The 16,547-nt window shown below is 55.4% G+C and overlaps 1 protein-coding gene across 3 annotated transcripts in view; it reads right to left on the bottom strand.

Moving 5' to 3' along the window:
* The window catches only part of CDON (cell adhesion associated, oncogene regulated), a 54,201-nt gene extending 49,559 nt beyond the window's left edge, over positions 1-4,642 (bottom strand). For 2 of the 3 annotated variants that reach the window (XM_075116066.1, XM_075116068.1), the window contains exon 1: positions 4,516-4,642. The gene's annotated coding sequence lies outside the window, so the exon portion shown is untranslated. Of the gene's footprint in view, positions 1-2,522; positions 2,542-4,515 lie in introns of those variants that run through there. The other variant, XM_075116069.1, reaches the window with a different exon arrangement.
* Between the last annotated feature and the right edge of the window lie 11,905 nt (positions 4,643-16,547).

The following is a 16,547-nucleotide window of genomic DNA, read 5'->3' as shown; positions in this document are numbered from 1 at the left end:
GTGAAACTGCGCCCAAGGAGCTGGGGGGTGGGGGGGAAGGGGAAAAAAAATAGAGTCCCACCTGGCTAGAAGAGCTCCGAGACATCTCATAGGTATGGGAAATGGGAAAACAACCCACCTTGCATGATTATTTTCCCTCCTGTTGAAAGATGGGAGATATTTCTCACGTAGAAAGAGTGAGCAGGGGCTTAATGGAAAAGACAGGTGGTCTGGATGCACGAGCCTCAATCCCTTGTAGGGCTGAACAAGCGCTTTACCCTGAAGTGATAACTGTCACTGGAGAATCATCAGCCGCACCGGAAAGGGAGAAGCGAGCTGGGGAAACTGAGTGGAAAAACTATGACACACTCAGCCCTGGAGGTTGTATCGAGCCATCTACCAAGGAAATTACTGGAAAAAACAGTCAACTGAAAAAAAAAAAAATATATATATATACACACACACATGCACACCACACAGAGAAAGCCATCTCTTCTAGCAATTCTTGCATAGCTGGAGACCTCTTGTTAGCTAAAGCAATACAACAAAGAGGGTTTTTTGCTGAGTTTGCCAAGGACAAACACCATCCCAGGGTGAACGATGTGGGAGAAGGGGACACACAACACCAGGGCTTGCTCAGGGAGGCCACCAGGACAGCACGAGGCTGGTAGGAAAGGGAATGTGCCTTGAGAGCAGACCTAGCACCAGTGCTCACCTGTTAACAAACCAGACAAAAAGAGCAAAAAAGCTTCTGGAGAACAGCGTTTGGTCCCCAGGTACCAGCTTTGAGAGTGAGAATTGCAAAGAAATTCCCATTTGAAGGGGAAATTTTACTAATTCCGCTTGATACAAGATTTACAATCTTTAATAAGCATTTGAACTCCATAAGGCAGTATTTTTGACCAGTCTCACCCCAGCTGCAGACAGGAGTCAGCTCAGAAGCTCCCCAGTCCACTGGAACACTGAGGAAAACCAGAAAAATGACAGAAAAAACCACCGCAAGAGGGAAAGCGGTGTGACTTAGCTGAAGGGAGCCACTTGCTAGTTAACAGATGTCAACAAGGCAACAGACAAAAAACTGACTCTAGGCATAAAAGTTTACAGTACCAATTAATTCATACAAATTAGATGATGCCTAAGAACAGTCGCAGGATTCAGAGCCGCACGCGGCACACCAATTAAAACAATTCCGTATAAAACGTTATCCGAAAATACCAGATCTCGAGGTTTGTGGGCTGAGAGTCGCTCGGTCTCAGGGCTGCTACACCAAAGGTTTCAAAGCCTCGCTGGAGCCCAGCTCAGCGGCCACAAAATTTGCAGCTGTCACGCAGACGCGAGGGCAGCCACGGAACCCAAGCGAAGCACAAGGAACTCCGTGAAATAAAAATGCATTTTCACAGCATTTTGCGTACATTTGCGTGTCCTACTGCTTCTCGCACCCAGCGCTGCGATTGGCTTCCCAGGCAAGGCAAAACCGAAGCTGCCGGTCCTTCACACCTCTCGCCAATGCCGCCAACAACCACGCGAAGAGGAGCGCCGGGAGAAGCTGCTGCTCGACTGTACCACGCAATGAGATACGCGCACGTCTGCATCAGGCGCCGCTTCACAAAACAGCTCCACTCCCAAAGTGATTTATTCACCACATGCTTCCCAGTTAGTTTTCTTGGCACCACAGATGAGGCTTTTTGCTAGTCTTATCTCAAGCAGCCACCAAATTAATTTTGGTGGTCTCGGTACGACCGAGGGCTTCGTCAGGCAAAGCAGGTCTGCGCAGGGATACGCGGAGGATTTATGGGACGATGAATGCCGGGAGGGCTGTGTGCTCACACGAGCGAATCAATTGCTTTGCTTCACAATTTCCACATCTGCAGAAGCAGTCTTTAAAACAAGTCAGTGTATTTTTAAGCTCTGACAGTTAAAATCCTCAAGTGACATCACCTGAAGTTGGAGCACAGCTGCCTTATTCCTCTGGCACACCAGGGAGCCAAAATAAGCATGAGCCTCGGTTTATAGGCTTACAGCACACCTTGAGATAATGAAAGCGCTGGTGGGATTTGCCCCCAGAGCAGAGCCAGGCCTCTCCTTACATGTTTTTTCCCCTTGGTTTTGGGGTAAAAAACCACAAAGTTTAGCACCAGCGCATCCCGGCCAGGCTGCCCAGCAAGCCAGCAGAGGGAGCACACAGGAGTCCCAGCCCAACCACCACACACCAGCATCCAGAAGGGTTGGTAGGCAAAGGACCAAGAGCACCCGGTAGAGCTGGTGTGCCTCCAAACCCCAAAAGGATTAAAAATAACCCAAAATAGCATGAGGAATGGCAAAAAAACCCAACCCCACCCCAAGCTGACGCACCGAGGCCGCCCCGCGCTTCACCTTGCGTGCACAGGCACGGCTGTTGACAAGCACTCGGGGCAGCTTAAGGGTATAAAGCGCATTAATCCAAGCGACAAAGCTATCGCGCTCATCCTGGGGTGAATTACTAATCCCTCACCACTAGAGCTGTTCCCACTTCCTACCCCTCAGAGGAGAAACAAAAATAATACCTTTTAACGTGAAGCAGGCAGGTAAAGCAGTGGATCCCATCTGGGTATTTCTATCTGTGAGTCCAGCTTTAAATAACCAAATAGTTTTGAGCAACAGTCATGGGTTTCTCAGGCTGCTTCACAAGCCTGCGGATTTTTTCTGGGATGTAGACCGAGACAGTTGGAGCCTTCCCTCTTGTTTTGGAGAAGGGATTACAGGGTGGGGGGGGAACCAAAATGTTATCAAGCCCTCCCCAGAAGACAGGCTCGTAACTGCTTTAAAAAAGTCAGGGTTTGGTTTCGATGCGTTTGAATCACGCAAGCAGCACTCACGCCTTGGTTTGGTGGAACAAAAGCACGCTGGTTGTAATTAGGGCATATAATATCAAGTTTAACGGGAAAAGCATTAAGAAATCATGCCGTGAAGCATTCCCTGCTCCTCGAGCTGAGAATTTTTGGAATATAGGGATGCAAAGGAGCGGGCTGTTGCCCTCAGCAACAGCTATTACAAAAAAAGCACTTTTTCCTCCTTAAAGAAGTTACAGGCAGGCAGTGCATCACATAAATCGCAACTGTCAAAACACCAGAGTCGCAGGAGACGAGCAGAAAAGCAAACCGGCTCCACGCCGCTCAGCTTCAAGCGCCAGCATGAGGGGATTACCTGCTTTGTTCAAAGAAAACGCTGGGCCACGAATGCCAAAACCCCTGAGAATAGAGGTTTACGTGCTCCAGGTCACCTCAGTGACCAGCGGCTGCGGAGTGACAACCCGGGTGTTTGGGTTAGTAAATTGTATTTCTGGTGCATGTGTGAAAGATACAACTCACTGAGTAAACACCCCTTCAGAGCTGACAGCTTTACAGCCGCAGGCTCGGCGCGGCTGCTCCTTCTCAGGAGCCTCCAAGCACCGAGACGCAGCAAATCATCTGGGGAAAGCAGTTAAAAAAAAAAAAAAAAAGAGCTACATAAAGCCATCACGTTTACCCGTTCGCCAATCCTTTAAAAAGTTACGAGGCAGGGGCAAAATAAACATCTCCTGTTTTCTGCCGAACAGTCGGGTGTTTCGTCAGAAAAACACATCCCTCTTGGTTTAAAAACATCAATACTGAGAACGTGCAACAGTCTGCTGCAAAGTTCTTTCATTAAGTCAACAACTGGATAATTAACTTTTTTTTTTTGCCTGGCTAGGACACAGGCGGCAAGCAAAAGTCACTTCAAAGTCAAGAAGCGGATAGCTTGAAGGATGGAGGCACCTTAATGCAAAAAAATAATCAGAGTTAAGATGTCACGATGCTTCCCAGCCAGTGTCCGCGGGCATCGCCCACCACCTCTCACCACAGGGGCTGGCTTCGACCCCTCTAACTGCAGAGAACGTGACCTTACGGATTAAAAACCAGCGTCGAGATTATCAACGTTAAGATGGGTAAGAGGCTAGGCGCGACCCCAAGCCCATCGCCACAGCGGCTTCAAGCAGAACAGCATTTTAACGACCAATATAGTAGAGTCGGGGTAACTTTCGCTGTGAAATAAGTCAAGAACAGAGCAGCAAAACGGCGCTCTGGAAGTTTAGGGTATTTTTTTCGCGACTCACCAAAGCGCACTCTACGTGGGCTCGGTTTTAGGCTTTTCTTTGGGCTCGATCTCAGAGACCGAGGGCGCGATAAAAAAAAACAGAAGTCGGATGGTTCGAATAAACCCTCAGCCCCGGCTCCAAACACAGTTTTCTCGCCCTCCCCGTTCCAGATAAACACGGTCGTGCCTCGAGCTCGGCACAAGGCTTAAAGGGGGGGGTGGGGAAGGACCCCCCCTCAGGTGCCGCCTCAGCGTGTCCGTCTGTCCGTCCCGTCCCCCCTCACCCCACCGGAGGGAGGCGGCCCCGGGGGCTGACAGGAGGCGCCGAACCGCCGCCACCTGCGGGACCCGCGTGTCCGTCCCGTCCGTGTGTCCCCCCGCCGCCCCCCCACCCGCGGCGCGCGCCCCCTCACAGAGCGGCGCGGCGGGAAACGGACGCGTTACCTCTCGGCGGCGGCGGCAGCAGCGGCGGCCACCGCGCCCCCTCCCTGGTCCCGCTCCCGGCCCCGCTCGGCGGCGGCTCCCCAGGACATTCCAGGCTGGGACGGGCGACCCGGCGGGCGGGAGCCGCCATCCAACGCCGCCGCTCGGCCCCCCGCCCCCCCCGCCCCGCTCCCACCGGCGCCCCGGCCCGCCGGCGGCGGCCCCGCCCCTCCCCTGCCGCCCCGCCCCCGCGGAGCGTACCAATGGCTGGCGGGGGGGGGGGGGGCGGCCGCGGCGCGGCACCGGGACAGGCGGGCACATGGCGACGGGGGAGGGGGGGGTCGCGGGCTGGCGGCGGGCGCGCTGTGGACGGCACCGCGGTGCGGGCCCTTTAAGGGGAGGGGAGCAGGGGGCACGTGGGCTCCGCACCCAGCGCGGAGGGCGGCTGCACCCACCGGGCAACCGTGCATCGCTGGAACCCTGCAACTGTGCAAGTATGCACACTTGCAGCCGTGCAGCCCTGGAACCCCGCAACCGTGCGCCCGTGCAACCGTGCACTCCTGGAACCGTGCAACCACGCACCCTTACAACCGTGCAACCATGCACCCCTGGATCCGTACAACCGTGCTCCCTTGGAACCGTGCACCATGCGACCGTGTACCCCTGGAACCGTGCACCGTGCTGCCTTGCAATTGTGCTCCCTTGCAACCCTGCACAGTGCAGCCGTGCTCCCTTGCAACTGTGCACCCTTGGAGACGTGCAGCCGTGCACCCTTGGAACAATGCTTGCAGCAGGGAGAGGACGCTGTCATGCACCGTGCATACTTCCCCTCGTGCACCCGTGCAAAGGTCACTGCCGTGCCCAGGCCGCTCGTTCACACGCCGGAGGGCCGACAGGACCTGTTGTAAATCCTTTGCCTTTGCACGGAGGGGTTCCCGGCCCTCCTGCGACCCGGTGGAGAGCTGGGCTTGCAAGCAGAGCTCCGGCTCTCATGCAGCCGATTGTACGGTCAGAGCGTCGCAGGAACGAGGCAGCAGGAGAGCGGCTCCAGTGTTTTCCAGAGGGCTAGAAACGCTCCTGCATGCTGTGCACATGCTCCACGCGTGATTTCCCGCCACCTAATGCCACCAAGAAATGCTTTCTGGGGCAATATGGGGCTAAAAACCAGCAAAAAAAAAGTGGGTTTATCAAGGCTTGCGTGGCGTCCAGCTGCAAACTGCAGCAAGATCACGTTAAGCATCACGGAAGCTCCCATCACTTGCAGCGTAATTTGATATTAACAGTTCACTAAACCGCTCAGCATTAGACCTAATCTGCGGGATTAAAAATGGTGAACCCGGCGCGTTACGGCCTCGTCCTGCGCCCAAACCCTCACTGCTTTTCCCGGCACTTTCTGAAAAGCCCCAAATACACCTGACACCTCTCATTTTTGGGGGGAATTTGCTAAATTGTCGGTCGCTATGAGCTGAGGTGGGAAGGATTTATGCCAAGCAGGGTTTTGTGTGGAGCACATGGAGCGGGCCAGAAAGACACACAGCTCCTATGTTTAAAAATAAAAGAGAAATAGGCTTTTTTTAAAAAAAAAAAAAAAAACCAAAAACAACAAACCCACAAAAAAAGCCCCAACCACCCTTGGAACAAAGTTTCTTGGTTTTCGGGCAAACCTGTGAGACCAACAGGCCACACCACCCTGTGTTTACCAGCCCTAATTTTATCCCTCAGGAGGTTTCCTGTAGGACGTCATTATTTCCACAAGTGTAAGGGGCGGGGGGAAGAAAATGAAGACTAGAAAAATGCTACGGTGGATTAAAAATCCCTTTTAATCCAAAGAAAATGCCCCAAAACCAAAGCGAAAGCGGGGGTGGCTCAGCCAGCGAGTTAAACCGCTTGATATGTGGCGGCCGCCAGAAAAGCCGAGGACTCAAGGGTCGCTCTCCGTACAGAAGCGAGACGGCCAAACCTGGTTTTGGGGCTTAAAACAACATAAAAATCGCGATTATGGCAATGCTCCTTTGCAGGGTGGGGCTGCTGCCGCCAAATCCTGTTTCCTCCCCGGACAGTTTTCCTGGCGTTTTTTTTCCCGAATCCCCTCCTCAGGCACTATTTGCATGAAAATACCCTCTTGAGGGGGGGAATTGCTGCTTAATTAGTGAACAGCAATCGCTTCAATTAGCATGTCTCCATGCTCCCTGCTATTTTGCATGGATTCAAATGAGATGCTCATTAGGGAGCCGGCGCCCGGACGAGCTACGCCCTTTAGCGGCGCGCTAACCCAATTAACCTCGAGGAAGCAAATCCCCGCCGGGTTTTTGGCCAGCGCGGGGCTTCGTGCCGGGAGGGATCTCGGCCGCTCCGGGAGGCGCAGAACCGCTCGCTTCGGCCTGCTCGCTTCAGCACGCTTCGACGCGCTCGCCGGCAGGCCCTGCCTTGCCGCGCTCCTGCCGAGCTGTCGCTTCGGCCTTCTCCTGGCTTGTGGCTTCTCCTCCTTGCGAGGTTTCCTTCCTTGCAAGGTTTTTACTTCTCGCAAGGTTTTTCCTCCTTGCAAGGTTTTCCTTCCTTGCAAAGTTTTCCTTCCTTGCAAGGTCCTTCTTGCAAGATTTTGCCTTCTCGCAAGGTTTTTCCTCCTTGCAAGGTTTCCTTCCTCATAGGGTTTTCTTCCTCGCAAAGTTATTCCTCGTTGCAAGGTTTTCCTTCCTTGCAGGGTTTTGCTCCTCACAAGGTTTTTCCTCCAAACAAGGTTTTTCCTCCTTGGAAGATTTCCTTCCTTGCAGGGTTTTCCTGCTTGCAAGGTTTTTCCTCCTGGCAAGGTTTCTTTCCTCACTGGGTTTTCTTCCTCACAAGGTTTCTCCTCCTTTTCCTTTCTCACTCACTACTGGGATTTGGGAACAGAAAGTGGGGGGGACCGGACACCCCCAAAAAGCCACCCTCCCTCCTCCGGGACCATCCAATCCTCGGTGTTCCCCTTCCCCAAACACCGCGGGGCCGGTGCATCCCTGGGGGGCCGGCGAAGACGGGCGTGCAGCAAACGAGGCTGTTGTTCGCAGGGCAGGAGTGCGGGGGCTTGAGGGTCTCCTTTGTTTCTCCGTGCCGGCGTGGTCGCAGCAAGGGTGATTTTTATTTTTTTTATTTCTCCTGCCCCGTAATCCCATCGTCTTGTCACGGTTCCCCGGGAAGTAGGGCTGCTCCAAACAAAGCCCCCGGAGCATCCCGGGCTCCCGGAGGGGGTTTTGCAGCTGCGCCTCGGAGCGTGACCGATCGGGAATGAGCCTTCGCAGCGCGTCTAATGCCGTTTGGACAGGGAGCCTTTCATCCGCTCGTGGGAGCGAGGCCTCGCATTGAGCCGGCAGCTCCCCGCGCTCCAGCCCTCGGTGCTCCCAACCCCGCAGGAGTCATCCAGCGCCGTCGCCACCACATCTTTGGGGGGTGAACGAGATGGGGACCCCTGTCCTCTCCTCCCCGCCGGGGGTTTGGGAAGCGGGAAGGCTGTGGGTGTGTAGCTCAGGGCTCGGGAAGGGCTGAGGATGGGAGATGCTCCCCACCGCCATGGACTGGTCACCATCGCCCCATGGTGGGCTCCGGTGGGTTCCTCATCCCGGTCCTCATCACCCAGGGACCCAGCGGGTTCCTCGTTCTGGCCCCCATCTCCAGAAGGTTCCTTGTCCCAGTCCCTACCGCCCTGTCCCCAGCAGGTACCTCATCCCAGTTACCATTATCCTAACCCTAGCATGTCCCAGTCCCCATTGCCCTGTCCCCAGCAGGTTCCTCATCCCAGTCCCCATGGCCCTGTCCCCAGCAGGTTCCTCATCCCAGTCCCCATGGCCCTGTCCCCAGCAGGTTCCTCGTCCCAGTTACCATTGTCCTAATCCCAGCAGGTCCTAGTCCCCATCACCCTGTGCCCAGCAGGTTCCTCATCCAGGTCCCACCACCCCATCCCAGTCGCCATCACTGTGTCCCCATCCCCGACAGGCACCTTGTCCCGGTCCCAGCAGGGTACCTCACCCTGGTCCCCATCGCCCCGTCCTGTCCCCAGAGAAGCCTCACTTCCCCATCCCGCTCCGCCCATGGGACAAGCCCAGCACCCCACGCTGCCCCATTGCCCACTGATGCCCGAGGGTCCCTGGGGAGGCATGGTTTGGGGGGCGCCTGCTGGGGAGGGGGCAGCGGGTGCCAGCCAGCTGCCTGGTGCCTCCCTACCCTCGACAGTGGTGGTGGCGTTGGGTGGCATCAGCCCCTGAAGGTGCTCCGCAGCACGGCAGGCACTCGTGTGAGTGGGGAAACTGAGGCACGGAGCAGGAACAGGCGGGGAGCTCGTGGCAGGTCGTACTGGCGCAAGGGCTGGGGAGGTGTTAGGCTGGAGCACACGCAGACGCACACATAACCTGGGAAGAGAAGGTGGAGGTGAGGAGAAAAGGAAGAGATGAGAAGAGGCCAAATAAGGTGAAGATGATGGGAAGAGAGAGGATGAAGAGAGAAGAGGCAAGATGAGACAATGGAAGGAGAGGAAAAGGGGAGGAGGAGAAGGATAATGAGAGGAAGAAGAGAAGAAGGTGAAGGAGGAGAAGGAGAGGAAGAGGAGGAGGAGGAGAAGAAGAAGGAGGACAGGAGAAGAAGCAGAAGGAGGAGAGGAAGGAGGAGGGGAGGAGGAAGAGAAGGAGAAGGAGGAGGAAGAGGAGAAGGAGGAGGAGGAAGAGAGGATGAGAAGAGCTGTGGGCTTCAGAGAAGAGGTATCTCCCCATGAGCTCTGCCAACCCATCACTTCAGGGGTTGGACAGGGGTTTTTCTTGTTGGTTTATTTTTCCCCCTGTGAAAAGTGGCTTTTTGACCCAAACACACATTTTCATAGAGAAGGTTTATTTTGGCTGAAAGCCTTTTTTTTTTTTTCTAATTAAAAAGAAAAATGGCAAGGCTGCTGGGAAGGGTCAGTTCTGTAAAACTCTTTTTGCTTAAAAAAACCCAAAAAAATCTATTTTGGGGTTTTTTTTTTAATCAGAAATACCTCTGCAGGAGGCTTTGGGAGTGAATCATTCCCAAAATCCTGTCCCGTGCCGTGCCTGGTCTTGCCTGGCTTTATCATCTCTCCCTGCAGCAAACGCCCAGCGACAACATAAAAATAAAGTAGAATTATTAGAAAACCATCTTTTTTCTTTAATTTTTTTTACAGTAGAGGACATTTTTGCCCCATTTTCCCATATTTTGGTCATTTTACCCTATGGAGCCGTCCTGGTGCCGGGTCCAAAAAGTGCCCCAACCTTTAGGAATGAGCAAAGAATGGCCCCGTGCAGTGTGTGTTGGGTTTCTTAGGGCATTGGGGTGACCTGCAAGAGGAGCCTGGACCTCCTGGGGGAGGGACAGACCTCCCTGCACCCCCGTGGTAGGTTCTGGGGGTAATAAGAGGTCTCTGTGGTCCCCAGGACCTCCCCAGCACCCTTCTGCCCCCGGCTGGAGCTGAGCCTTGCTGTATGTTGTCTCCAGCCTTGTCTCCTGGATGGACCTCGGGCCCAGGGTGCAGGTAGTTTGTCTCCAGCCTTGTCTCCTGGATGGACCTCAGGATGATGTAGATAGCTTCTCCCTGGTCATGTTCTCCCATGACCTGGATGAACCTCTGACTGGTGTTGCCGTAGCTTGTCTCCAGTCCTGCTCCAAGCCTTATCTCCTGGGTGGACCTCAGACCGATGTAGGTAACTTCTCTCTTCCGTTTCCAGCCCCATGGAGCTCGGATCAACCTTACAGGTAGCTCAGCTCCAGCCCTGTCCCTAGCCCCATCTCCTGGATAGACCTGGAACCTACACTGCAGGTAGCTTGTCTCCAGCCGTGCTCCCAGCCTTATCTCCAGGTTGGACACCAGACCTATGCTGTATTTAGCTTGTCCCCAACCCCACCTCCAGCCCTGTGTCTTCGCTAGACTTCAAACCAATGGTGGAGATTACTAGTTTCCACCCCTATCCTCCTGAAGGACCTCAGACCGATGCTGTAGGCCCCTTCTCTCCATCCCTACCTCCTGAAGGACCTCAGACTGCTTCTGCAGCCCACCTCCACCTTCTACGAGCTCCCCAAACCCAACCCACCACCTCACCTTGCCGACAGCACCCACCCCTGATGCCGGCTGGACCTGGCTCGTGGTGGACGCCCCTTGACGGGCAAAACCCGTGGTGGAGGGAGAACTGGCGACAGGCGGAGGGGATGGAGCGCCTTCAAAATTGACACCATATGGCTGTTCCTTATCCCCAGGCCCAGTAAATAGGTCTTTCATGCTGGGCCGGTTGCCATAGGAGCAAACACGCAGGAAATATCCCAGATAACTCGAATAGTGGCGAAAGCATATGTTTTGGATAAAACCCGGCAGAAAAATCGCCCCATTTAACCCCTCCAAGGCATTTCACCCACACAGTTTTAACCCCTTTCCCCCGCTCCGTGCCTGCACAGGGTGGGGAAACTGAGGCATGCCGGGTCCCCCCTGCCCGCGTCACACGGCGCTGGGAAATCTGATGGGTTTCTTGCAATGAAGCATAATTGCTGGCAGGTCCCTGGCATCGTCTCGCCTCCTCCTCCTCCTCCTCCCTGGAGCCCCTTATCAAGACGGATGGCTGGATGCAAGGCCATGCGCTCGCTCTGCGCGCATTTCACTTTGATTTGCCAAGGAATTTGCTTTGCTTTTGCTTTTTCTTTTTGCCTACCCCCCCTCAGCCGAACCTTTCCTTATCGCATCTGGCGAGCAGCAGGCCCCCAGCGCTCCCCCTGGCCGCTCTCCAAGCACCGAATGCAAAGCCGCCAGCCAAGCTGCTGTGGCGTGGCCAGGTTTCCCAGTGCCGTGGCGTCCTGCGAGGCCAAGCCCGGAGCACACCACCGGGCCCTTGTGCTGTGCTTCCTCTCCAGGAAGGGGAAACTGAGGCACAGAAAGCCTGAAAAGCTGGTGTGGGTGTCCCCGGCTCCTGCAAAGTGGCTTTGTGCATCCCTGTGTGCTGCAAGAATCCCTGCACTCTGCAAACATTCTCATGCGCTGTGAGCATCCCTGTGTGACACAAATATCCCCATGCACTGCAAATATCCCTGCATGCTGCAAACATCCCTATGCGCTGCAAGTGTCCCTGCATGCTGCTGCAGACGTCGTTGCATGCTGCAAGTGTCCCTGCACATTGCAAGCGTCCCTGCGCTATGAGCACCCATGTGCTGCAAGCACCCTGTGTTGCAAATATCCCTGCGTGCTGTGAGCATCGCTGCATCCTGCAAGCATCCCAGCATGTTGCAAGCATCCTCACGCACTGCAAACATCCTTGCATGCTGCGAGCACCCCTGCGCTCTGCAACACCTCCTAACACCTATTGCCAGGAGGAGACGGGGCTGCTGGGTGTTTCCAGCAGTGCCCGGAGATGGAGCAACCCCATGGCACAGAGCCTACCCCAAACCCTGCACCCGAGAGGGGCAGGTGCCACCCGCCCAGCAGCCCTGCCCCGGTAGCAGGATGGGTCAGGGCACCTTTGGGTGCTCGCTTGGGGAAGGCTCTGGAGGGTGATGAGCAGGGCTTTTGCATCAGAAGGATCACACCTACAGGGTGCGGAGAGGACCAAACCAAGGGGACTAGGGAGGAAAAGCTAGGACGAAGCAGGAAGGCGCTGTGGAGCAGCAGCACCGGGGCGATAACCGGTGGGAGGTAGTTCAGCCGACCTGGGATTTCTCCTGGTGCCGTCGTGTAAATATCGCTGACGGGAGGAATGTGCAAGCGCGGAGGAGAAATCCCATTCCCCAGCCGGAGCCTCGCCTCGTTCCTCCCTCGCAGCGTGTAGCACAACCCCTCCAGGTGCCTTTTTATTCTCCCGTCCTCCTATATTTAGGTGCAGCGCATGTCCCTTGTGAGGTGCAGCTGCATCCCTGCGACCCGCTGCATCCCTGTGACCGCTGCATCCCTGCCACCCGCTGCATCCCTGCCACCCGCTGCATCCCTGTGACCGCTGCATCCCTGCGACCGCTGCATCCCTGTGACCGCTGCATCCCTGCCACCCGCTGCATCCCTGTGACCGCTGCATCCCTGCGACTGCTGCATCCCTGCCACCCGCTGCATCCCTGCCACCCGCTGCATCCCTGTGACCGCTGCATCCCTGCCACCCGCTGCATCCCTGCCACCCGCTGCATCCCTGCGACCGCTGCATCCCTGTGACCGCTGCATCCCTGCGACCCGCTGCATCCCTGCCACCCGCTGCATCCCTGTGACCGCTGCATCCCTGTGACCGCTGCATCCCTGCCACCCGCTGCATCCCTGCCACCCGCTGCATCCCTGTGACCGCTGCATCCCTGCCACCCGCTGCATCCCTGCCCACAGCTGCACAGCAGATGCAGAGCCCCGCTGCAATCCCAAACTAGTTTTCCCTCTTCAGCTGCTAGTTCCCCCCCCCTTCCCTTTAATAACCTTTCAGTGCATCTCCCCGCCTCCTCCACCCCCCCACCATAGCTCTATTATGGCTTTGTGAGGTTTAGCAAAATAAACACGGCCAAACTATAACCCTCCTAATGTGCTAAATCGCTGGAAAAGCCAGAACAGCTTCTCAGGGTGGCAGAGGGCTCGCGGCGAGGCACCAAAAGGTCCCCGAGCCGCTCAGCCCTCCAAGCAAAGCACAACAGATGCAATCAATTTAATTCCCCCCCTCTTTTTTGGCATGTTTTCCAGTGCTGTACCGTCCTCACCCCCAAGTTCCTTCACCCAACGAGGGTGTTGGTGGGTGCTGAGCCTGGTGAGATGATGGTAAATGAAGGAGGGAATGAAGCAAAGAAATAAAACCCTCCGGAACAATGGGGGGAAATGCACTTTCCCTGCCAGGCCCCCTTCTTTCCTCCTCTCCCCATCCCCAAAAATCCCCGCAGGGACCAAATGATGCTCATAAGCCACTTCAAGGTTCAGCTCCTCGTGCCCTTGGGGGTCATTTTTCCCCTTCATGGGTTGGTTTTACTCTTCTCCCTGCCGATGCTCAGCTTGCTCCATGCCTGGGGGTTGCAAAGCAGTGGATTTTTTTGTTTCTGAGGGGGTGTTTGGGGGTTTTTTTAGGGCATTTAGGGTTTTTTGGGGTCTGCTCTCGACAGCGTGAGCGGCGTTTTCTCCCCACCCTGCCCAAGAATGTTTCTGCTGATCTTAAACCCGACCCAGAGGCATTTTGAAGGAGCCGACTTCCTCACCAAAAAAATGACCTCAGCCTGCCTGGTTTGGAGGGTTTTTTATTTTTTTACCTTTTTAAAGCATTTTTCTCACTCTCCTGCCTGCCGGATGAGAGGCACTGATGGGGTCTCCCACCCGTGGCCCCAGCACCACTGCCAGGCTGCATCCACTGTGCCCCTTCCCCAGTTTGGGGGATATTTGCAGGTTTTAACCAGCAAATTCCAGCTTTAACCTGCAAATTCCAGGTTTTCACCTGCAAAACCCCTCCCTGCCTCTGGCAGGAGGATCCAGGGGCCAAACCTGCTGCAAAAACCCACCTTGCACCACCCTCCAGGCACTCCGTGACCTGCAAAACTCAAGTCCCCAGTGGAATAAGAGGTGGGGAAAAAACCCAAACAAAAAGCCGGCCTTGCCCATGATGTTTTCTGAAGGGTTTTTTGCAGGAGTTTCCTTAACAGACTCCTCTGCATTTTTGCTTTTATTAACGTGGCGGCCTTCCCAAGGCTGCTGCGATGGTTTTGCAAGAGCTAAAACATCTCCCAGGTTAAAAATCCAGCCCCTCCCACACCTCCACAGTGGGAAATGATGAGGAGAAAGGAGGGAGACACCGATTTAAAGAGAGAAAGGGTGGATTTGGGTGTTTTTGGATGGAATTGCTCCAGCTTTACGGTTTTTTTCTTTAATAGTTGCTGCACTGGAGACACTGAGCTGATGGAGGCAGTTCAGAAAATAGAAATGCTTCTGCAAGAAGCAAATCCATTAGATTGCCAGGCCCCAAAAGGCTGATGTTAGCAAGAAAACTCCAAATTTTCTCTTAAAAAGCAGATGGGGAAACATTTCTGCCGGTTTTCCCTGCTCAAAGTGGTGCATCGCCATCGTGGAGCTGCATCTGCACCCCACAGCCTGCATCTGCACCTTGCATCCTGCACCTGCACCCTGGATCCTGCACCCTGCACATGCACCACGCATCCAATTCTTGCATCCTGGATCTGCATCCTGCTTTTGCATCCAACATCTGCAGCCTGCAGCTGGATCCCATGCACCTGCACCCCAGATCTGCACCCCGTGGCCCACATCTGCAGCTTGCATCCTGCATCCCAAATCCTGGATCGGCACCCTGAGCCCTGCACCCCACATCCTTCATCCCACACCCTGCGACGTGCACCGCACTTCTTGCATCCTGGAGCTGCAGCCTGCCTCCTGCAGCTGCATCCTGCTTTTGCATCCTGCATCTCAGTTCTTGCACCCCACACCCTGCATCTGCATCCCACATCCCGCACCCCGTGTCCTGCATCTGCACCCTTCATCCCACATCCTCCATCTCCACCCGCATCCTGCGTCCCCATCCCACACCATCTTGCGCCATCCCACGTCCTCCTGCTGCACCCCAAACCCTGCAGCTGCAGCCCGCATCTCCATCCCACCTCCTGCATCCTGCAGCTGCACGGGACCCCGAAGGCAGTAACAAATCCTGACAGTCCGACTGGTCTCATCGGGGACCCCGACCCCACCAGGGACCCTCTGTAAGCTCAGGCTGGGGTCTTTGCTGGGCCATACTGGGCTGTGAACCCTATAGATGCACCCTGGCTGCACCTCATCCTCATCATCCCCCGCCAAACCACAGGACAAAAGCTTAATTGCAATTAAAATAATTTTCAAGGCCAGATTGGCCCCATCCAGTCCTTCCTTCCCAGCCCCAGCTGGGTGTTTCTCCGGAGCAGGTGGGACATGGGAGAGCAGTGTTCCCAAACCGGGATGAAGCGGGGAGGCTTCCCCATGGGCGGGGGCTCCGTTCCCCTCCCCGAATCGCCACCCCGCCACATCTGGCGGGCAGATGCGGCCACGCAGCCGGGCTCTGCCTCCCAGATGGGGGGGGGTCGAGTGGCGAAATCCCTCGTATGGGATTCGAAAGCCATAATTTTTTCCTGGAAAGTTGCATTTCCTGCCTCGTCGCACGCGCTCCCCACCTCTGGGGGTGCCGCAAGACCCCTGCGCACGGCCGGGCCCGCGCTGTGATGCTCTGGGGCTGGACCGTCCCTTGTCCTGCACCTGCAGCCCGTATCTGCACCCTAAATTCTGCTTCTGCATCCCACGTCCTGCACTTCTCACCCCACGTCCTACATCCCATGTGCCTGTACCCTAAATCCTTCTTCTGCACCCCAAATCTTGCTTCTGCACCCCACGCCCTGCACCTGGCACCCTTCGTCTGCGTCTCAAATCCCGTGTCTCACGTCACCTGTCCTGTATCCCACCTCTGCATCCTAAATTCGGCTTCTGCAGCCCACGTTCTGCATCAGCACCCTAAATCCTGCATCTACCCTTTCATCCCGCGCCCCGTGTCCTGCAGCCAACATCTGCACCCAAAGCCCTGCTCCTGCAGCCCCTCTCCCACGTCCCGTATCCGCGTCGCACGTCCTGTGCCTGGAAACCAGCATCTGCATCCTAAATCCTCCATCCCACGTCCTAAATCCTCCATGCCCCATGTGAAACCCCAATCCCGTCTCCTAAACCCTCTATCCCACTTCTGCACCCTAAAATTCCACGTCTGCATCCCCTATCCTGTGTTCTGCTTCCACGTCCTGTATCCTCCATCTGGGACGCTGGGCCTGCAGCCTAAATCCTCCATCCCACATCCTGTGTCTGCACCCTAAATCCTCTATTTTTTTTCCTAAATCCTATATATGCTTCCTAAATCCTGTTTTTTCCTCTAAATCCTGTACCTGCATCCTGAATCCTGCATCCTAAATGCATCTACGGCCTAAATCCTGCTTCTGCAGCCTCTCTCCTGTGTCCTGCATCTGCACCCTAAATCCTACGTCCCACCTCTGCACCCTGAATCCTCCATCCTGCATCTACATCCTAAATCCTCCATCTCCCCTCTGCATCCTGGATCCCACCCCCTCTGTCCTCA

Source organism: Phalacrocorax aristotelis, chromosome 22 (assembly GCF_949628215.1).
Source record: "Phalacrocorax aristotelis chromosome 22, bGulAri2.1, whole genome shotgun sequence".
NCBI classification, from domain to species: domain Eukaryota; kingdom Metazoa; phylum Chordata; class Aves; order Suliformes; family Phalacrocoracidae; genus Phalacrocorax; species Phalacrocorax aristotelis.
The sequence above is the reverse complement of the archived record's forward strand: the minus strand, read 5'-3'. Positions and strand labels throughout refer to the sequence as shown.